The 23658-nt window shown below is 40.5% G+C and overlaps 1 long non-coding RNA gene across 1 annotated transcript in view; it reads left to right on the forward strand.

Annotated features, from left to right (window-relative positions):
* Positions 1 to 23658, forward strand: part of LOC145500511 (uncharacterized) — a 340504-nt gene that overhangs the window by 265908 nt on the left and 50938 nt on the right. The window lies entirely within an intron of this gene.

The following is a 23658-nucleotide window of genomic DNA, read 5'->3' on the forward strand; positions in this document are numbered from 1 at the left end:
AATTGATTTTTGTGACAAATAATAAAAGCTAAGTTATTGCGCTTTAGGTCAAGGTCGCCGTTACCAGGCGCTGATTTCCGTTTCGTAAACGGTGGATGCCCAACCTCGTTGGCAGGGTCTGTCATCTTACTGACCCCTGAAGCGAACGAGGAGAGACCCTGGTTGGGTCTGGTCACGTGTCACTTTGACAATTGAGAACATCAGAGAGGGGTCCTCTGTAATCATGGAATTTGTCGCGTTAGCTTTGTCGAATTCAAAGTATTGCGCTGCCACGGCCGCCATTACCTGCGATGTTTAACAGTACTCAGCTTTAAGGCTGAAATTTCGAATAGTAACCAGGGAACCAGGGAACGAGGTTGGGTCGATGCCATTTTTAACGATCGCTGCCATCCTTGGTAACCAAGCCTTTTGGAATGGACGATGCCATATTTGCTTTAGTTTAGGCCTGGACAAGGTAGAAACTGGTTACAATTTGTTGATGGAGTAAAACGCACTCACCAAATGCTGGTTTGCTTGCGGTTAGCTTTTCTTTGATGGTTGGGGCAACTCTATAATTAATATTTAAGAAAGTCTCGTTTTATAATTAAGGAGATTTGGCGGATCAAACTGGTAGTGTAGTGGTATAAGAGGAATTTTAGGAAACGGAGGTTCTGGGGTCGATACTGGGTGGTTGTACTCACAAGTTTTCATTTTTCTTTAATTTAGTAGAGTAGTCCGGCAGATTGGTGAAAAAATATGACGGAATTGTGGGATTTATGGTGAAAGCACCAAACTTGCCTCATAGATAGGGACATACCTACTGAACAATATTAGCTATGGACCCACCTGGGAGGTATCCCATAATTGCAGTTTTAGCTCGTTTAAGGTGGCTCACTGAAATTCTAGCATGGAAACGAGGCTGGGATTTTGTTTCTCCTGTAGCAGCCACAATCCTGCATCAAAAGAGCGACTGTGCTACAAAAGTGGAGAATTATTCAATGCATATCTGCTATTCTTTGATCGTGGAGTCGTTTCAGTTGATCACGTGACAGGTCACGTGATTACACGCACAATATCGTGACATAACTAATAAGATTTTGAGACGGCGATACTGCGCTGATATTGATGGATGGTTTGGAGTGAAATGCATTTCAGAATAGACAAGGAAATAAGACCACTACAGCGATAATATTTTCTTCCAACTTCGTCAATATAGGGCTGTAACGCTGCCCTAAAAATTGGGATTCAAATTATTAGCATAACGAAAAATAGGCTGTTAATGAAAATAGAAATCGTACCAGCTATTCACGGGTTGTTAAACGTGAACATCTACAGTCAAAACGATATTTCCTTTGGCAGCCTGTTTTTTATTCAAAGTTCTTTTTAAATTCTTTTCTTCTCGAATTAGAAGGCTACCAGCAAAACAAATTTAGACGGCTATCGAATGGGTTTTTCCGAAAGCAGAGTGAGAGGAAAGAAAAAAAAAATCCATATTTCACCTTTTCCACCGAACTGGTTCAAAGCCACAATTTATAAGACTCATATATTTCTAATTTTGTAACCGAAAATGCATTAAAGTTAATCTACCACAAATTTTAAACTTTTTGTTCTGTGCATGAGGAAACCAACAAATGTCGTAATTGGCCAGGTTACTATTTCCACACACTTGTAGACTGAGGCAGTTGAACACACCGCTCAGTTAGTTTTCGAAAATAGTATTGTTTATCGCTCTCATTACTACTTGGTTAGAGTACCACACGAAGGTAAGAACCCTTTCTTAAGATTTGAATTCACGAAGTTGGTCTGAATTATTGCCATGTTTAGTGAAAACAAAGTGTAAGGTTATGATTGTATAAAAATCGCGACAGCACGGAAAAAACTTTCGGCTACCTTTGCCATGCTCTTTCTTCTAAGGCAACTTTCCAGCAATTTTAAATCTCCTTAAGTTTTATGCAAAGTACTCTGTTTGCTTTCTGGACATAAAAATGCTCTTTGATAGGACAAAGTAGAAGCGAAACCTCCTCTACTCATTGTTCCAAGCAAGCGATATTTTGGTGGTTGGCTGTGCAGCTTTGTAATTTCATTCATCAAAATTCAAATTTCATCGTTCGCTTTGCTGATTTAGCAAACAGTGTGTCTTTTTCACTAACCAATTTTATCCTTCGATTTTTATCGCCTTAAGCTTAAATCAGCGCTACACTTCCCTTATATTCAAAACAGTTTTCATGATAAATTATTATGTGAAACCCATGGAATAGATATTATTGAGGGAGGTTAACGTTGTCATAAAATTATTTAATCAGCATAGTCTATTCCACCGTTATTAAAAGGCCAACCGTTTGACTTTCATTCATTTTAACATACAGCTTGCCGTTATGTGATGTATCTAAAGTTCCCTCTGATAATCCTTGTTTTCAATGTATCGCACATACCCGCGATGACTGAACGAGGTGATGGTACTAGTGTGGACTGGACAAAGTGCATTTTGTGCCAGGAAACAACCTCAGAACCCCTTCAATGCCCATAGAATGTGGAACAGGCTACCACAACTTGGCTAGTAACATTCTTCAATTTAGTGAAATTCGAAGCTTGCCAATACCCATAAATGTTGAGAAGCTGGACGAGGGTGGAAGGATTACAGAAACGCTTATGCAACGAAAAGCCAAATTGCACAAATCCTGCAGAAATAAATTTAGTAACATGAAGCTAAAAAGAGCAGAAAAACGGAAAAGACAAGAAGAGCCTGGATCCCCTCGTTGTACATTTACAGGGGTGTGTTCTGGCGCAACCACTTTCAAACCCGAAACAAGCTGCTTTTTCTGTGGAAGTTCTTCGGAAACGCTTCATGAAGCCTCGACTTTTAATATAGATACAAGGGTTCGCGACTGCGCGCATCAGTTGCAAGAGAAGGTGTTAATTGCAAAATTGAGTGTAGTAGGCGATATGATTTCTCAAGAAGCAGTTTATCATGCGAAATGCCTAGTAGAACCTTATAACAAAGCGGAGAGGTCCAAACAGAGTACAATTAATGGAAATGAAAAGAAAATACAAGATGTCGCCTCAGCACACGTAGTTGCATATCTAGAAGAAACACGCGCCGAGACAAGGGGTAACGCTCCGACAGTCTTTAGGCTAGCAGAACTTATGGAAATGTATTCTAGCTGTCTTGCACAACTTGGAGTGGAGGTTTCTGTCCGAGGTCACTCTACAGATCTTAAAGAAAGGCTTTAACCAAACGCTCCAGGTCTTCAGGCTAATAAGAAAGGGCGAGACATTTTTCTAGCATTCAATGACCAAGTTGCTACTGCGCTTCAACAGGCTTGCGAACGCGATTTTGACAATGAAGCGATGACCCTCGTTAAGGCAACGACGATAATTCGTAGGGATATGTTGGACACTAAATCAAAGTTCAACGGCCCATTTAATAACAGTTGTCAGCAGGAATCTGTCCCAGAGTCTCTGAAAACATTAACTGGAATGATTTTTGGGGGAACAGATTTCAAGACCCAACCAAGCGATACGACCGAGGCGCAGACCACTCTAAGTATTTCTCAACTTATTCTTTTCAATGCGACCAAAAGGCGCCGTGACAGCGGTACGACAGGTGCTTCAAATTACCATTCAAGAGATCGCGAGCCGCCATTGCTCATTTATTTAGGCCTCATGACTCACGCAGAAACGCGAAAGCGTACACTTGTTGATAAGCTCTACAATCTGGGATTGTCGATCTCGTATGACAGAGTATTGGAATTATCGACTGACACGGGAAAAAGTGTTTGTGCGCGCTTTGAATCAGAAGGAGTCGTTTGCCCGCCCAAGCTTCTTAAAGGAGTTTTCACAACTGCTGCCGTGGACATTATTGACCACAACCCAAGTTGTGTAACTGCGCAAGGTGCTTTTCATGGAACTGGCATATCTTTATTTCAACATCCCACTTCCGATGCCCCAAGATAAGAGCGAGAGGTACTGAACATTGAAAATCAGCCTTCGAAGACAAAGCGTCTTGCCCGACTTCCTGATTCTTACACAGCTGTAACACCAGTTATCCTTTCCAGGAGCGAGCCAGATGTTCCTCCCCTTCAAGTTTCGTTTGTAAGAATCTGCCCGGGAATGGAAGAAGCATTCAGTTTGGAGTATAAATGGCTACAGAACGCAAGGGATGAGCTGAACAGAGAAATATCACAAAATATCCTGCTAATATCATGGGCAGCGTTCCACGCAAACCAGCTACTTCCTAATCGAGAAAATCAGTTGGGTAGAAGCTCGTTGCTACCTTTATTTCAAGAAGAGGCAACTTCAGCGGCTATAATTTGCCATGCTATCGACGTCATCACGAAAGCAGTGAACTGCCCCAATCAAGGGCAGGTTCCAGTTCTCGCCTACGATCAACCACTTTATGCCATTGCCAAGAAGATTCAATGGAACTTTCCGGCAGTGTATGGTGAGAAAAAGCTGGTGGTAATGTTCTGTGGATTTCATACTGAGCTTGCGGCTCTCAAGGCACTAGGAAGCTGGATAGAGGACAGTGGTTGGACCAGTGTTTTAGTACAAGCTGGCGTGACAACTCCAGGTACCGCTGATTCTTTTCAAAAGCTTCGCACGTTTCATGCACTCGCCGCGCACATCAAGTTACTGCTGCTGCACTGTATGTCCTTATGGATAAGGCATACAACACCTATAGGGAAGGTGTTGATGAAGGAAAAGAGCCCAAGTCATTCAGCGACTGGCGCAAGCAAGCAGAGCTAGAAAGTCCAAAATTTCATTACTGGTCGCTTACGCTTCACCTTCAGCTCACCATTCTGATATTCGTCCGGTCGTTGAGAGAAGGCAACTTTCAACTTCACAAGGATGCCTGCCAATCACTAGGGCCGTGGTTTTTTGCTTTAGATCGCACCCACTACGCGAGATGGCTGCCAGTTCATATTTGCGATATGGAATGTCTTGAAACAGAAATTTCAGCAATAGCTGCAGAGTTCAAGAACGGTAATTTTGTAGTGAACAAAACCAACCGTGCATTTTCCTCGCTACCCATTGATCAAGCGCATGAGCAAAATAGAAAGATCGTCAAAGGTGACGGAGGAGCTATTGGCTTGACGGAGAGTTCAACTCAGTTATTGCGCTGGATGGTATCTGGACCAGAAATGTCAAGAATAATCAAAGATTTCGAGTTGTCCCAGCAATTGGTCAGGGATATAGCGAAACAAGAAGAGCAGGAAGAGCAAGAAGAGCAAGAAGATTTACGCCACCACGAGCAAATTAAAGGGGTCCAAAACACATTCTGGAATCAAGTGAACGCAGTTTGTAGCACCATTGAAGAAATGGGCAACCCCTTCGCAGACCAAACTGGAGATTTGTTTGTGCTAGACACCCGTGACATTCCAAGGTTGTTGAAACGGTCAGAACTGTAGAGCAACTGGGAAAGGATCAGTATCAGCGGTTTGCTGCCAAAAGGCTGCAGGAGAGAACAGCACCACTGTTTGATACAATCCAGAAAAACAAGTTGCCACTATTCAGCAGCCCTCCCACTACAAAAGAGAAGTCTAGCGATAAACTCAAGATAGGATCACTAAAGAGCAACTGCTCTCTGTTTTCACGCCTTTACGTCTCATGTCAGGTGAGGGATGGCGATTTGGAAGGATTCTTCGGTCACGAGAACCAGAGTTTTCCCCCTTCGTTACTTCAGTATGGGAAGCTCAGGTCTGGTACCAAATCGGATTTGTTATCATATCTTGAGAACAATGGACCAGCCCAAGCACAAAGGCCATCTGTTGAAACTCTACTACTAGACGGTGCAGCTATCGTTAATATGCTTAAGCCTGGAGCCTCCAAGACATTTCAAGAGTACAGCGAGACCGTCTTTCTTCCATACTTAATAAACCAGCTAAGGAATGTCGAGAGGGTGGATTTGGTATGGGACAGATATCTCCCCAGCAGCCTTAAAGATTCTGCAGGAAGTAAGAGAGGAAAGGGTATCAGTAGACGCGTCAGACCGTACACCAGGATCCCAGGAGATTGGACAGCCTTCTTGAGGGTTGACGAGAATAAACAGGAACTTTTTCTTTACCTGGCCGAGCAGCTTACCACAATTGGAACTGACCATGGAGAAGTAGTATCTACTAAACATAAGACAGTGATCTTTAACAATGACAGAACTGACGCTGCAGATCTATCACCTTGCACGCACGAAGAAGCCGATACGAGACTCTTACTACATGCCGCTGACGCTGCAAGACGTGGGTACACTAAAGTAATGGTACGCACTGTAGATACGGATGTTGTAGTCATCGCAGTTGCAAAATTCCAATACATTTCCTTATCCGAGCTTTGGATTGAGTTTGGGGTTGGTAAACACCTGAAATATCTGCCAGCGCACGACATATCCCGTAGTATTGGCGAAGAAAAGTCACAAGCTCCTCTCCTATTTCACGCCTTCACGGACTGTGCTCAAACATCGTCTTTTGCTCACTATGGCAAAAAGACAGCATGACGAGCCTGGGGCGCATTCCATGATGTGACAGCAGCTTTCTGAGCTCTTAACAATGCTCCAACGGTGGATGTTGTGGATGAGGTGATGCCTATTTTTGAGCATTACCTCACCATCATGCATGATCGCACCAGCACTTGCATGAAAGTAAATGATGCGCGGCGGGACTTATTTACACGTAAAGGAAGAGATATTGAAGCCATCCCCCCCCCCCTCAGATGCCTTACGTCAACATGCAAAGAGGTCTATCTACCAGGCTGGCCACTGCTGGGGCAATTCCGTGGTGCTGTCTCCTCCGTTTCCGTGTCCAAGTGAATGGGGCTGGGTAAAAGTCTCTAATGATATGTGGGCGCCCTTGTGGATGACAATTCCTCCGGCATCACAGAGCTGTCAGGAGCTATTAAAATGTGGTTGCAAGAGTGGAAGAGGTTGTGCAGGACGATGCAAATGCGTTAAAGCCCAACTGCCGTGCACAGCACTGTGCAACTGCACTGGGCTGTGCGACCGAGAATGAACAACAGAATGCCGGATGCAAATCTGCGTATCGCTTGCATTATTAGCAACATTCATATGAATTTGTGTTTAGCTTTTTAAAGTGCGTTTGAAGTTTTTAGGGGTTAATTAAAGATTTTACTGTTTCGTAGTTTCTAAGTATGAACTTGGCCAAATAATTAAGATAACAATTAAGAGAGCCAGGTTAAGATTATTATGCCCAAAGCTAGGCATTACAATTGTATTTAATCAAGTGGTTGGTCACGTGATCACACTAGAACGCCAATAATGTCTCAGAATGCAAATTTGTAATTCCCTTTCTTGGTTAAACTTGTTAATTTCTTACGAAACATTGCCTCATTTTGTTGGAAATAAATAATTTATCCAGCCTCGTTTCCATGTTAGAAGTCAAGTAGGTTACCTTAAACCCATTACAGTTTCAATTATGGGATGGATCCCAAATAGGTCCAGAGCATTTTCGTACTTTCTCTGTATAAGCTCGACCAAATAACTCAGTTGCAAATTGAGAGAGCCACGGTAAGAATGATTGGTATTAAAAAGCGTATATGGTCACGTGGTTGGTCACGTGATCATACAAGAAGGCCAATAATGTCCCAGAATGCATCTTGTTATTTAGTTTTTGGATTAACTTGTTAATTTCTTCTGATACATTGTCTCACTTTGCTGGAAATAAACAAATAACTCAGCCAGCCTCGTTTCAATGATTGAAGTATAGTAACCCGTTATAATTACAATTACGGGATAGATCCTAGGTGGGTCCATAGCTAATATTCTCTATCTCTGTGCAAAATTTAATGCTTTTACCATAAATTCCACAATTCTTCCACCAATCCGCCGGACTAAGAAAAATTCGTTGATAGTTAAAAAAATGTTGTTGCGAAGTGTCGCGAAAATGGCATCGACCGTTTACGAAACGGACAACTGAGACCATAATTGGGTCGTCATGTTTGCCTCGAATTCCCGGAAAAGTGTTCTATGACATTTAACTATCAAAACTCCCCAGGTGCACCACGGGAACTGATATAACAAGAAATAAGCATGCCAAGCAAGGAAACTATTGCTTATTACTATATAAACAGTACCATCCTCGCATACTTGTCCCCGAACATTATCTGTTCCGAGAAGCGAACAGTTTCAGCTGTGCTCTTTGAGGAAAAGATAATGTCCAAGGACAAATATCCGAGCATGTTTTCGCGCAAAATGGAGGCTTTTGCGTTTATCATCCGTCAATTGTGTTTCGTTACGCGCACAATTTTGAAAATTGGGGAATATCACTCGGATATTTGTTGTCTTTGAAAACTTTACAAGAGCTTATTTATTGTAAATTACCAGAAAATAATCATGAGAAACAGACCCACCAGATGGACGATGTGACGAGGCAGTGGATGGAACGGACAAAGACGCAGGAGAAATTAGTAACAAACGTGGCAAGAGGAAAAGGCGCCAAAAGCATTTTGGGTCGTATTCCGAGTGCAAACAACACTAAATAACAAATTGCATTTTTTTTCATTGTTTTCGCAGGCTCATTTAAGGTGTGAGTTCCTTACCTGGCGTGTTTATCCCTCCTTAATCAATTCCCCTGGAGTAATTGGGTAGTTTGGATGGTAAAGTCAACATCGAATACCGTAAAATCCCACTTTGAAGGCCCCTCGGATATAAGCCCATGTATTTGCTAACAAAAAGATTATTCCGGATATAAGGACGCCCGGATTTAAGCCTCCCCCCCCCCCCCCCCTCCACGTCACCCCAGATATAAGCCCATCTAATGTATAGGCGCGTTCCTTTTGCGCTTCTTGTAAACATCAAAAGTTTTATTCTAAAGTTTTAAGCTTAAACGAGTGATAAATTCTTTGATTCAGTTGAGGCCTTGAGCTACTGCACTGTATTTTAATTCCAAGCTTTCGCCGTTCTACGGCATCATCAGGAAATGATGATGCCGTAAAACGGCGAAAGCTTGGAATTAAAATACAGTAGAGTAGCTCAAGGCCTCAATTGAATCAATATATTTATCTTTTCCGATTTGCTACTGAAGGACAACTTCAAACGTTGAAATAAACAAGTGACTATTAACTTAAGAAGAACAATTATAACAATACCAAAGAAAGAAAGAAATCTTCAAGCGTATAACAACGCTATGAGTTTTGTTCCACTGTTCATTTACAACAACACTGTTCAACGACAATGTTTTGGAGTACAGTAACAGGGCAAGCAGCTAGCTACACTCCGGCAGTTTTCCATGCACGCATATTTTTTGTAGCCTCCCTACAATGAACTCAGAGCCTTCTGTAGCTTTCGTCACTTGCGCTTTGTGTTTCTTGCTCCCGTAAATGTAATTCACACATGGTAATTCACTTCCACCTCCAATAACCCAAGTGCCCTCCGATGCCTTCCTTGCTTCCCCGGTAATTTCACCAGTCGTGCTTGTCAGTATCCCGTCTTTTAAGAAGGGTCAAAGAACTTGAGCTAACCCATTGGGTTTTAATTCGTTCCTCAGGTACGTTTTATTTCGTCATCGTTCCGAAACTTTTTTTTTTTTCATTTCGCTTATAACCCACCCTCCCCCCCCCTCCCGATATCAGCTTTCCCGTTTATAGGCCTACCCAAAACTACTTATGAAGTTATATAAGTCCAGGGCTTTAAAGTGGGATTTTACGGTATTCTATATGGCTGTAGATGTGTTAATGTTTTCCTTCTGGTTGTTTTGTAGATACTTGAAAGGGAACACTATTCACAATTTAACAGAAAATGTCTTCTCTACTTTGGTCAACTTGCAATATCTGTAAGTATATCCCTTTAACCATCGGCCACAATGAAACCACATTGCAATAGCACTGTAAAACAATGACTCAATAATGAAGTGGTGGCAGGGGGGGGGGGGGCGGCTGGTATTGACAGGAAATTAGGACAAATTAATCAGGGTATTATCTGGCCAACCTGCTCTATTCATTTCTTAATTCTAAAACCTATTGAAAATCATTATTTTTAGAGTTTTCTGATTTCTTACTTCCACCTTCTGAATTTTGTATTTCTGACTTCCCATGTCTTGTTTCTGGTTCCGTAACATTTGATTTCCGATTTCTGATAACTGATTTCTTATATCAGGTTAAGTACCGGATAAACATGATCGCAAAATCGCATATTTTTTTATTAATAAAACAGAAGTCAAAACTGGATTGCTTCAAACTTCAAAAGATCCTGATTTAGAATTGAGGACGAAAGAGGAATTGAAAAGTACCCAGTGTTCACATGTACAAAACCGCAGCGTTATACAAGGTTATGTTCAATGGCCTCCACAGTTTTTCATTTTCTGAATAAATATAGCAAGTGTTATTCTGAAAAAATATGTAATTAAAACACGTCTTTTTTCCTCCCTGGCTTTTAGAGATTTGTCTCACAATGCCATTCGTCATCTCCCGCCAAGGATATTCACCGGACCATCTCAACTACGTCTCTTGTACGTTTATCTTTCTTTTTCTCTTTGCTAGCCACCGGTTGTTGTTGTAGTGTTGTAGTGATATTAGGAATATTATGGATATAGAATACAAAGTTAGTAGGTTGAATAACTCTCCAAGAAAAAGTAGTAAAAATCGTTGCTGACGTCATTGTTTACGTTTTGTTTCTTTAGTATAAGACTTTGCGTAGAGCATGTAAGAGAACGCATCGTGCTATAAGCCTTATTGTACGAAAATTTCACTGAGCTTGTAAAATTTGCTAAATTGGTTTGACTTTCTTGACGTACTACACTCTGCTGCGTGACAAAGCGAAAATATAGGAGTTTGTATGGGAAGGTAACTATCGTTCGTTTATAACAGTTCCAAATATATATGGACTAGATATTTAATAACAGCGACTTACCTCGACACTAGTCTCCAGTTTGCTACTTGTGTTTCCGTGACATTTTGAGGCCGTTTCAGAGCGATTTCAGCGACCTTTAGTTTTATTGTTTTTCTCTCTAAATATCAACGGAAAGAAGACAGCCGTAAATTGGCCCCTAGAACTCCGATCGCCTTAACATTCCTAGAGCACCTCCAAGGGTTACTTTAATTACCTATTACCATTACAGCACAATTTAAGTCCAGCATTCAAGCGGGTGGGATGGGGGGTGGGGTGTGGGGGAGGGGGGGGGGGTTGAGTGGCATTCAATGTATTAATCGTGGTCTACAATTTAATTAATAGAGATATGACATTTAACACACCCTTTCTCACAGGGTGTTTTCTAAAAGAAATTGCCATGGTATTGTTCTTCGTTGTTCTGTGTTTACTTTGTTGATTCAAGAACTGAAATGGATGTTTTGGAACTTAAATTTTACTCACTTAAAATTCTGGCCGCCCTTTGGCATGGGTTCTGATCAAGCCGAATTCGACCGCTTAAACATGTTTCCGCTGACCGTAAGAGCAACAATGTTGGCAGAGTTAATTGTAAATAAGGTTAACATTAAGCTTTGCTTCTCACTCCTTGCCATTTCCTCGGTGTTACTCATATCTAAAAGAAATGTATTAAGATTCTAAGGACTGCCTTATTCCATCCTAGTGAAAACATCCGCCTAGCTCCTTCACCACACCTACTCCTCCCCCACCTACCTCTCCCATAACTGTTTAAGAATAATGAGTGAATGGAGGTCGGTGGAATCCCCCTTTCAGATAACAAGAGACACGTCTTCACACATTCTAAAGAGACACACCGAGACTATAGCTATTGGGAAGATAGCGTTGAACTTGCTCCACTGGAGACGCTTGAATAATGACGGAGGAGGACATTTGACACAAGGGACAGGTCGACAAAGTATAAGGAGGAGGGGGAGGGGTGGGCCGGAGCATTTGAAAAGTAGTTGAATTATAAGCCAAGTACAGTTATACTCTAATCACCCTGAAACGATTATAAAATATTTTGTAACTAATCTTAATAAACACAAAAACAGCATCAGGACCGGGCATCTCGTTTATTGATGCAGGATACAGCGAGCGTTATATCATCATAAAGAAAATACAGCAGTGAATAAACAGAAAAATTAAAAAGCAAAAAGTTGAAAGAGATGCCTTCGAGTGGCTCTTGCATAACTTACAAATTCTTAAATAGCCTACTAGCCCTTAGGGATTCACGCCTAAAATACTTCTACAGTTAACACGAACCATACATAGTGAACATACTCCAGTGTAATTAGCGAAACGTTACAAAATATATTTATACTCTAATCACCCTGAAACGATTATAAAATATTTTGTAACTTATCTTAATAAACACAAACACAGCATCAGGGGCGGACATCTCGTTTATTGATGCCCGCTTTCGAAAATAAAGAAAGAGAACAAAGGAATCTAAGTGTGCAAACTTCAAGACACTGGAAGTAAAGATTCTAACTTATCGTAATATAGCCGTATGTAGCTAAACGTCCTTAGCTCGATCAGTCTTCCATCTGCCGTGACATAAAAAGTGTAGATTGCTGATGCCTGCTCCTTAGCGGCCCCTGTTCTTAAGCTATGTAGATCAAACAAGTGCATAAGATATCCTAGTTCCGCAAACGCATGCCAAGTCTAAAACTTTATTTTACTACGAATTTTTTGAGAGCAAAATATGCTATATCTTCGAAGAAAATAAATTCATAAAATTAAAACCAAAAATTACATATAATAAACATCTGTTTTGCTCTCACATGTATAAATTCTGACAAATGCATCGCAAAAACTAACGTCACAACAACAAAGGCTAGCTAACTCGTTGCCGCGGAGAAAAGCCGTTAGGCAGTCACGCAAACTGCAGCTAAGCGAAGATTAAAAGGATTAGCCTGGGGGTCCGCAAACCTATTATATATCCTCAAAATCATCTCGGGAGTAACAGCGCCCCCCTTTTTATGGAAACAGGTTTTGCGAGCTCAATTTTAGCCGCCTCAAGAACACTTCAAGTCAAATCGCAAATCGGAAAGCCATACCGAGGGTGTGCCAATTTATGCCATAACAGGCAGACTCAAGTGTGGAGTAGAGGGAACTCTGCTGCAGCAAAATACTCCAAACAAGGAGCAATTGACGTCTCATCAGACGGCAAACAAGCGACTTCCGCAAAGCGCGAAGACCATTCTCTAAATGTTTGAAAGTCACTTCAATAACGCTCTGTTGTTGAAGGGGCCTTTGCTTTAGAGGGACGCAAGGGAAGACCTTCCGTGGACTTGCGAAGCCGTCTGAATCTTCTTGAGTGGGCAACCATTGAAGTAAACACTCATCCACTCTGTAGACTTGAAAGATAACAAAAGAAATGTGAGAACAATTAGAAAAAACAAAAATGCAACCACACGCAGATCAGAACATAAGGAAGGCCCAGAGGCCTAAATCTTGCATTCAGCACACAATATACTGGCAGTCCTGCACAAAAACGGCATGGCTCAACGGCCTAAAACAGTGTAATCACCTAAGATCAACACGTGATAAAGGGGCAGTCCCGCACAAAGATGACATGGTCCAACGGCCTAAAACAGTGCAATCACCTAAGATCAACACATAATAAACGGGCAGTCCCGCACAAAAATGACATGGCTCAATGGCCTAAAACAGTGCAATCACCTAAGATCAACACATGATAAACGGGCAGTCCCGCACAAAGATGACATGACCCAACGGCCTAAAACAGCTTAATCGTGACCGCGCGGCATGACTTCTCCATAGACAGATTCTATTGGACACTGGACTGTACAGCGCCGACAAGCAGCTAAAATTCTCCGAGCCAAGAGGGAACTGTTATTTGCCCCATGGAGATAAACATCTTTACCGTTCTCAAGAGAAATTCAATAACAAAAGATCTAAAACCCCACCTACGATCCACCAAAAAATTAAAGGCCAAAAGGGAGCTGAAAGGCCAATAAAGAGTAACCAGTTCTATTAACAAAAACATATGTGGCGGAAGACATTTTTAACTAACGAAAACAGGTGGCACTAGAAACTGGAAAACTTGAATTCTTTTTTTTTACTGGGAAAGTAATCAATTGAACAGGGACCCCGGTAAGAGGTTACTTCATGAAAATAGCTATCTTTAACTGACCAGTCATCAATCGACGATCTTGCATAAGTAATCAGCTGAACGAGGTATCAACTCAGCCTTGATTTTGATATTACTTTCTCGGCGGTATCAAATATATCACCGGTGAGTTGAAGCGAACACAGTTTCATACTACCAGAATTGACGATAAAACGTACAGTTTGGTTGTCTGTAAACCACTTAACAGAGCACCCTGAAAGAAGATGTGCAAACTTTTCAAAGCAAAACGAACACAGTGGAGTTCTCTCCATGTGGTACTCGATCTGGTATACGTCTACAAAGAATCTCAGTTTTTGTGCAAAAACAGGCATGTTACCAATGGCAATGAAAGCAGCCAATCCAATAGCGCTAACATTCGAGTATACAATACGAGATAGTCTGCGAGCAACGTCTGCAAAACACTGGAATTGAGATAAGAAACATTGTTCTTCCAGAACTCCAACTGTATGGAAACTGACAACGGGTTAACAACAGCAGGAGCAAACGCGCACTCGACCACTGAACCTGTGGCCAGAAGATCAGAAATAGCCTGCTCGACAAATCACTGTACTGGACTGGATGGCTGAGTGATTATTAGAAAACTGAGCTGAGGGTAGAATGTAAATAAAGAGAATCTGATACCCATCAAAAATAGTATCGCGAATAAAGCAAGAAGCACCTATATGATTTCAAAACTCTACATTAACCTTAAGGTTGCCTTTAACTTAAATATAATGCGTTCCGTCCTGACAATCAGTCTTTTATTCCCTCATTCAGTCATCAGGGCTAGTACAATCGTTAACCCTCGGACTAATACTCCCATCGTGGTACAAGGGGGATGAAACCCCCTCCTTGGGTTTTCGTTCTATTAAGGCACAGAAAATAAATTTACATTCATTAAATAGAAAGCCCTGAGCTTGCTCTATAAAATAATGACATAAATTTTTGGCTGTGACGTCGCATGACGTCATTTGACGCGCCATCTTGGATCCGCCATCTTGGATTTTACTATTTTCTTAAAAAAGTCAAAAAGTAATCTAGAATGCTTATGAAGCCAGAATGCTTATGAAATGTACAGTTTGGTGAAATTCAGCAAAATGATGAACAAAGCTGAGAAAAAAAAATACAGAAGTATGTCAAAAAAGTTGATCTTTGTCTAGACCTATAAGAAGTTTGCGGTTGCCATGACAAAGTCAAAAGTAATGGACGCAATTGACATATCCAAAATTTACGCGAACGATGAATGAACAGCTACAGAAATTTTTCAGCCCCTTAGAGTAAATTGTCTTTTCAAGACTTCCAAAAAACCTTGAATCACATGGTTTAACAAAATTATCAATAAGTTCAACGGGGTCAAAGTCTCCCAATCATTTGATTAAATTGAATAAATTATATACTCTTCTTATCCCAGTCTCTTCAATGCAGCTTGGTATTTGCCATAAGTATGTATTTTTACTGCTTGGAGGGGCTGCAGCGGCTCTTCTAAAACGGTTTGGGCAGGAAGATGGATTTGCTCAGTGGCTTCTTTGGCCGCATCTGAAACACTTGTCTGCTAGTTGAGGCTGACGTCCACGAAAGGACTGCATGCGAAAAAAAACAAAAAGGTTGATTAGAAGAAAAATAATTGCCAGTGGACAGGCCATGAGTGGATGGAACTTCACTGGATGTAGAGCGGGTAGCTGTAGAGTTGGCCAGCTTGACGCATTTTCCCGCCTTTTCTCCCGGATCTTAGCCAGCGTTCGTATTTCGGCTGATCAGAGCTTTTTCTCTTCCTCTGAATCTTCGACGAGTTCGTCCGATTCGTACTTGCACTGCTGTCCAAACAGCGGGATCCTTGTCCGCGGAACGAAGTAACTTGGCTGCTGAAAGGTTTCCTTTTGAGATGGTCTTGCTGGTCCCGTCTGTTGCATCCAGCAGAGAGTTGCTGAACTCGTATTGTACTTTAGAGTTAAAAGAACTCGAATCCTTGGACACCGTTTTTAGCTTCTACAGTTGAGACTGAGTGGCAGCTTGTTTCTCGTCGAGATCGCGTTTGAATGCAGCGAACTTCTGATCAAACTTAACGGCGAAAAGACGAGGAAACAATGTTCGTGAAGCAGTCTCATGAAAAGGATCTCCCTCAGTGAAGGATTGCGCGAACGAAGCGGGAACGCTCGCTCGTTCAGTATCCGACGACATAACAGCAAAAGCAAAGTTGAAAGAGATGCCTTCGAGTGGCTCTTGCATAACTTACAAATTCTTAAATAGCCTACTAGCCCCTTAGGGATTCACGCCTAAAATACTTCTACAGTTAACATGAACCATACATAGTGAACATACTCCAGTGTAATTAGCGAAACGTTACAAAATATATTTATCGGTGACAATCCAAAAGTCATTTGAGTTACCTTAACTGTATGGAACAGAGCAATAAAATGTAAAACAAGGAAAGAAAATTAAAATATTTTAAGGTAGCTTTTATTTAAAGACGCAAAATAAGTTTGAGAGCCTTTTTATCTATTCATTTATTTTTTTTACATAATAATGATTTCGACTCAATGCACAAAAAAATTAAATGTGTGGCTAACTGTTTCATTAGAATCAGGACTTTGATTGATCAAAACACTTTCTTTTTAATGTATGCAATTTCTGTTATAAAATAAGATGATCCACCCCATGGGAAGCTGACAATCAAACAACCCACCCCATTGATGACCCGCGCCCCCGGTCTCTGCTCCGGCCCAATCCCACAGTACTTTTTGACCAGGCCCTAAGAAAACTCATTTTTATTTTTTATAATATTATCTTTATCTTGCTATTAATGTTACAAATATCTGAGATATTCTTCTATAAGAACTAAACGATTGACTTAAATGGGGCCAAGTTATGCATTAGATTTAGTGTATCTCATTGTTCTGTCACTCTTTCATTTAATAAATCCATTTAATACGGGCTCAAAACTGCTTAACGGAGTGAAACTACCGTGGCGGGATACTCTGTAAAACAACCTACAAGGGAGGTCACTGGAAGTGAAGTACACCATGAAACACCCTGAGAGTCACCCTCCAAGGAGGGCCTCTTTTATTTCAGTAGCACTGTAAGAGGGCATGGAAAATAAATCTAATAACTGCAGCTTCTGGAAAAAGAAAAGAGCAAGGAAAAAGAATATTCCTTACATGACACAGGAATGGAAAAAAGCTTTGAGAAACAAAAGGAAGTAGGCCAAATAGTTTGCCAAAGACTGCACCGCTGAGAATCTAAATCTGGAAAGGAAGTATCGAAATATAGATACACGGGAGTGCAGAAACACTATCCGAGCATACTGGTATACTAAGGTGGACGAGCATAAATAAGACCATCGAAATTCTATGACACGTTCAAACCTTTTTTCAGCAACGAGAGGCGCGCCGGCGAAAGAATCGACAGCAATATATCTTAAAACGAAGGGTGATAATGCCGTAAAGGATCAAACGGAAGTAGCAGAGATACTCGCCAATTACTTCACTAATGCGACACTAAGTATGGGCGGAGACCACGTAAATAATTTCACGGAAGAGGACCGCAGTGACAACAGCAGTGTTAAGACCATATGAGAAACCTACAAAGTAACCAATTTTGAATTTAAGCTCTTCACAGTGGCTGAAGTAGAGCAGGCACTGGAAAAGATTAATCCAAAGAATTCCCGTGGATGGGACACAGGACTACGACCAAAATTACTCAAGAATATGGCTAAACGAGCACCAGCATCGTTAACCAGCCTTTATGACAACAGTATAGAGCAGACTGAGTACCTGGCCCAACGCATGGAAGATCGATGGGCGAGTGGACACCCGTATTTAACAAGGGAGACCGACAGAAGGCTATAGATTATCGCCCTATCACCTCCCTTATAGCTGTCGTAAAAATATTTGAACTCTTGCTGAGCAATCAGGTGACAAGCCATTATGATGAGAATGTCTACTACAGAATGACAGCCTACAGAAAAAAACATAGCTGCGAAACAAGCTTGCTTATGCTGATTGAGGATTGGAAACAGCTCGTTGATATAGTAAGCAACTGGTATCAGTGTTATCTACACACAGGAGCAAGGCCTTCGGTTCTCTCAACCATTCCCTGACGGTAAAGAAACTGGAGGCTTACGGATTTGTAACCTACGAGCAGGCTCACTTTAGAGTCACGCGCGTGAGCAGTGAGGAGGAAAGTGATCGGGCGGCAAGGAGTCTAGTGAAGAGGCACCAAGAAAGTGAGCCTGCAAACTCTGTAATTTTTTCATTTGTGCTTCGCCTGAGGGAAGTGAAATACCATTGGTCGAAAAACGGGAAAGGCGAGAAAACTGTCAATATATTATCTTTGATGAGAAGCAATTTAATAGATCCCCATGGAGTCGGTAATAAACCGCACGTTCTTACAAAAAAGTTGTCCACCTTTGGAGTCAGAGGAAGAGTTGAGAGCGCGTATTACTGTCCAGTCTATTTCTGGTTAAATTTCAAACTAGCTAAAGAGGGAGCAGGAAATAGCAGTTGAAGGTATGTTAACGAATCAAGACGTACCTGTCGTGTTACCGACTGCATATGGAAAGAGTAAATAGTACCAACGTATATATGTGATTACAAGCGAGCAACGAAACATCACGAAGGCGTTTACCCGTTTACCAGCAACATCAAAGACCAACCTGCCAAAGCACGATCATTTGGAATCAAGTGTGTGTCCTTATTAGACATAAATTTTGACGGTTTTTCTTCGGCAAAACTTTATCAATGAACGGATATCGCGCCTGCATGTTGCTATAAAAAAAGATTTACAATTTTCCCGGAAAATCTGAGCTTCCGAAGTTCATACTTTTGGTGAAAATTAATTGACTTATCCTTTTCTGCGGTTTCCGGGGTGGAAATACAAAATCTGCAGTCATCAAAGCAGGCTCACTTTCTTGCCTCGCAGCTTCGCCGCTCGATTTCGCCATCGCGGCTACACCGCGCGCTTTTGTGCTCCAACGTGAGCCTGCTCGCAGGCTAAGCAACATTTACCAGAACGATATGTCAGCTCATGTTAAAGACACAAACTTAACCATGTATCCTGATGATGACCAAATGTACGTCAAAGGAAGGGACCATGAAACAGTAGGACGTAGAATGAAAACTTGTGGCCAGCAAGCACTGTCCTGGTATTCGAATAATTGTCTACTGGCCAATCCAGACAAGTTTCAGTCTCTGAACATCAATCCATGGAAACTCGAAAAGGACAAGAGACAAATCTCAACTTTACTGAGTATATTAAAAAATTATGTACGAGGGCAAGCCAGAAAGTTGGAGTACTCTCTCGTCTTCGAAGCTTAATATCCTGCAAGGCTAAGCTACTACTGTATAGATCTTTTATACTGCCTTATTTAACTTACTGCCATTTAACCTACTGCCATTTTTGCAAGTCATGGGACAAAAGGAAGCTAGAACGAATACAACCAAGAACGAGCCTTAAGGGTGATATATAAATTCCGCTCCGATACATATGGAAAACTTCTGAGACGTGCTGATATACCTTCTTTATATCATAGACGGCTTCAGAATCTCACAGCACTTATGCGTACAAAGTCAAACATATTCTTTTACCTGACTGCGTTTCCGATCTATTTGTCCGCAAAGGCTCTACACACTCGCTGCGGAATAGTGACTTCGTATTACCACGTTTTAGAATCGTATACGCTGTTAGACATCTTGGGCCATTCTTATGGTCAAAAAGTACCGAAAATCAAAGAGACTCGCTTAGTTTACCTGTTTTTTTTTTCTTTAAAAAAAAATAAAATTAAGAGACTGACTGAACGTTGCTGACATTTTAACTAACCACGGCAATTGCTGTATGCTTTTTAGCCAATAAAATTATTTTAATTTTTAAAATTTTATCTTGTCCATAAGCTAGCATAGGATCTCTCATATTCATTAGGTTTTTATCATTTTCCTGTAAATATTCAAATTTTATAGGTACCCTACAGTATGTCAATTAGTTTGCTATTTTACCAGTGTCCCCAATTAGTCTATCTAGGCACAACACATGGACTGACTTAAATAAAGGTTTTACTTATACTATTACTATTACAGCTATATGTACATGTAAATTATATGATGTACTAAAAGAACTACATTTCAGTCAGACACTTTGCCTCAGATTACCTCTGTTTGTAAACTGAAAGTTTAGATAATTGCTCATATAATAATTGGTAATACAATAAAGCACGTCACAACAAACAAAGGTGACCAGACAGATGGGAATATACCTTGGGTGTGGGGGTTTACAGTGAGAATGTTATGTTTATATGTTAATTGTAGTTAAGCTTGAGACTGCTAGTGGCCGTCAGACTGCCCAGATTGACAAAATTATGTCTATTTGTTGAAAAAGAAGTTGAGACTACACAGGCAGGCCACACCAATGTTCACTTACCTTTTAAATGAGAGTCCTGATCTGTCTTTGGATAGGGTAGAGCATCGAAAAGCAATTTCAAAGCTGACATCCATAAATCTCCAAGAAACCAAACAGTGATCAGCGTGTCCATACTGAAGCCCTATTTTTACAATGCAGTAAATTCTTAATGTTAGTATGGTTAAAACATTCTGTTCAACATTTTCCCAGTACTTCAGGGTTCAAAATTACTTTTTTTCTCCAGTTCTACCTAAGAATGACCTAAGAATTTTCCTGAAATCAGACCAATTCCAGTGTAGTCTCATCTCAGAATGAGAACATTGTAATACAATTTCTCATTAGGGAGTCTGCACTGGAGTCACATTATTTTTGCTTCACACTAAGTCCATAGACTCAGGACAGAATAGTACTTACTATTCACCTCCGAGGTAGCCAATCAGAATGTATAGAAAGCACTATTCATTTGTGTGGTTTACACTAATGGTAAATATTTTAAGATTTTCACAGTATTTGAAGGCAAAAAAAAAACAACAACAAAAACACAACAACAACAACAACCAAAATACATTGACCATTGTCTAGTGTTTATCTCGATTTTTTTTTACATATTGCCTTGACAATTTAAGCTGCCCTGTGGGAAAATATCCATCTCTGCTCTATAATTTTAACAAACCCAAACAAGCACTGATTTCAGTTGAAAATTAAAGGACCCGCCCTTTTAATAACCCGCGCTTCCCGTGTCTGCACCGGCCCAACCCCCCAGTGCTTTTTTTTTTTTATTTTCATAATATTATCCTTATCTTGCTATTAATGTTACATGGTTTTTAGCTTTTTCCCTGTCTATTGAAGAAATTTAACAAGGAATAATATTCAGGATTTACCAGAAAATGTTTTCTCCAGATTGACGAGCTTGCAGTGCCTGTAAGTACTTCGTTGAACGTTTTACATAAATATTTTGAAGGGTTTCTTTTCTTTTCTTTTTCCTCTTTCTTTCTTCGTTATTTCTTTATTCTTGTACCCGATTGATCTCACGCATCTCGTGACCGAATATGCCGTGCTAAAACGGGAATATATTTGAGTGATATTCCCCAATTTTCTAAAGATCCCGGGTCTTGTGAAAAATATCTGAAGGATAATAAACAGAATAATATATTTGTCCTCGGACATTATCTTTTCCTCGAAGTTCACAGAGGAGAGAACTTTTGGTTTGATTAAGAAAAGTCAACTTCATTTTCATAATACCTTTATCCGATATTAATGATATATGGTTTGTAACTTTGTCTATTCCAGATACCTAGCAGGGAATAATATTCAGAATTTACCAGAAAAAGTTTTCTCTAGCTTGGTGAAGTTGTGGGAACTGTAAGTATATCGATGAACTATTTTAAGCATAAATTGCTAAATTTGTTCCTATTACTAGCCCTCTATTTTGCAAATTTTCTACTCGGAGGGTTAATCGTTATTTTTCTATGACAGGTCAACCGAAGGGTGGAGAATTTATAACAATAACTTTATTCTTTCGTTATGGATTTCATCATCACATTGTCAAAATACAGTCGAAACGAAATGGAAATCAGTGAACTTTTGATAGCGGTTGGCAACCTTTTGATACTTTTTACCATCGGGTTAAGTTCTTCAGTAGTGAACATTGAATCACGTCCACACAATCAACGTGTGTTACTCTCTATTTCGAACTGTTATATGGTCATTTCCTTTTCCAAAATAAAACTAAACTACTACGTGCACGTGTATTAAAATTTAGGAGGCCTTTTAGCAAGCGTAAATACCATAGAAAAACCCACATCAGACCAGCCAACTGGGGTTTCATTTCCAATATTTTTCTAACTGACGATCCTTTCGGAACTTTGATAACTAGCTGGTTAATACTGACTTGGTGGCCGCTTAAAAGGTGGCTGCTTAATAGAGGTTCGGCTGTAGTCTATGGACCCACTTTGGCTTCGGGGCTGTGCTATTCATATACATATTATCAGCAAATCTAGGACAGACGAATTAAAAGCTGGCGTTATCAGCCCATGTTCCATTTATCATAATTGTTGCATGGCTTTGAGGCTTTCAAGTCAAAGCTGCAAATTTTCTAAGATTCCTTTTTCTGGTAACTCTCTTAAAGGACAGAGACATAAAGAAAACAAGGCCGAATATAAACGTTTCGCAGAAAGTCTCACTGCCATAAAACATTTTGATATATCAAATATTAATGCGAGCTATTGGTTTAATACAAGTACGGCTTTTAGCGCTTCCTAGTCACAGGTTGTTATCTAGAAGGATTCACCATGATGCTGTTCTATGTTATTCTGTGTGTACCTTGTTGATTTGAGATGGGCTCAACGGGGTTAATCGTCAACCGTCAAATGACCAAAAGAATTAACCGTAAAACCGCAAAATATTTACCGTCAATCGTCGAATGAGGAAGCCAATATTAGCCGTCAAATATCTGAGATATTCTTCTTTAAGAACTAAACGATTGACTTAAATGTGGCCAAGTTATGCTGTTTATAAACGATCGTTTTAATATATCACAAAAATACTTTGATGTGCAAGTCGCTTATCAACTTCTAGTCTCGGGAGCTGACGATTAATACGTCCAGCGGTAACAAAGGCGATAATTTTACGCTAATTAGACACATACTTGAAAACCAAAGAATTAATTTTTCGTGCACAAATCATAGACTAATAGGACTATTTAAATATGGGCAAAATTGTACACTTTTATAAACGATTACAGCCAAATTTGCGCTTTAATTTCGTGTTATAAGCGTCATTCCCAAAAATTAACCGTCAAATCGGCTAAACTTTAGCCGTCAACCGTCAAAAGGGCTTATTTTTAACCGTCAACCGTCAAAGGGACCCCTTTGAGACCCTCATTTACTCACTCGCCTGACAGGACGGAAAACACGTGCACTGTAAGTACCTCCCGTTGTCCCATACAAAGCCTGAGGAAACTTTCCTAAGGCTTTGTATGGGCTTTTATCTGGAGTATCTGGTAGCGCTCCAGGTTACTTCATTATGTTTACCGCAAGGCGTCATAATCTTGCCGCTTTGTGACAGAAATGTTGTTTAACTAAAAGTAAACCAGAACACCAACAGACCTATGCATGTATCAATTGTCAGATGAAGGAATTTTACTTATCAATGACACGTCATCGCTTGTCAAACTTTGCCAATGAACACGACGTAATCGGTTCAAGGGACCACTGATAAGGAAATAATAAATAAGGTGGCGGTAAGTCGGATGATATTGGAACTCGAGGAAAATGCATTTCATATTTCAGAG

The sequence above is a fragment of the Orbicella franksi genome, chromosome 10, assembly GCF_964199315.1.
Source record: "Orbicella franksi chromosome 10, jaOrbFran1.1, whole genome shotgun sequence".
NCBI lineage: Eukaryota > Metazoa > Cnidaria > Anthozoa > Scleractinia > Merulinidae > Orbicella > Orbicella franksi.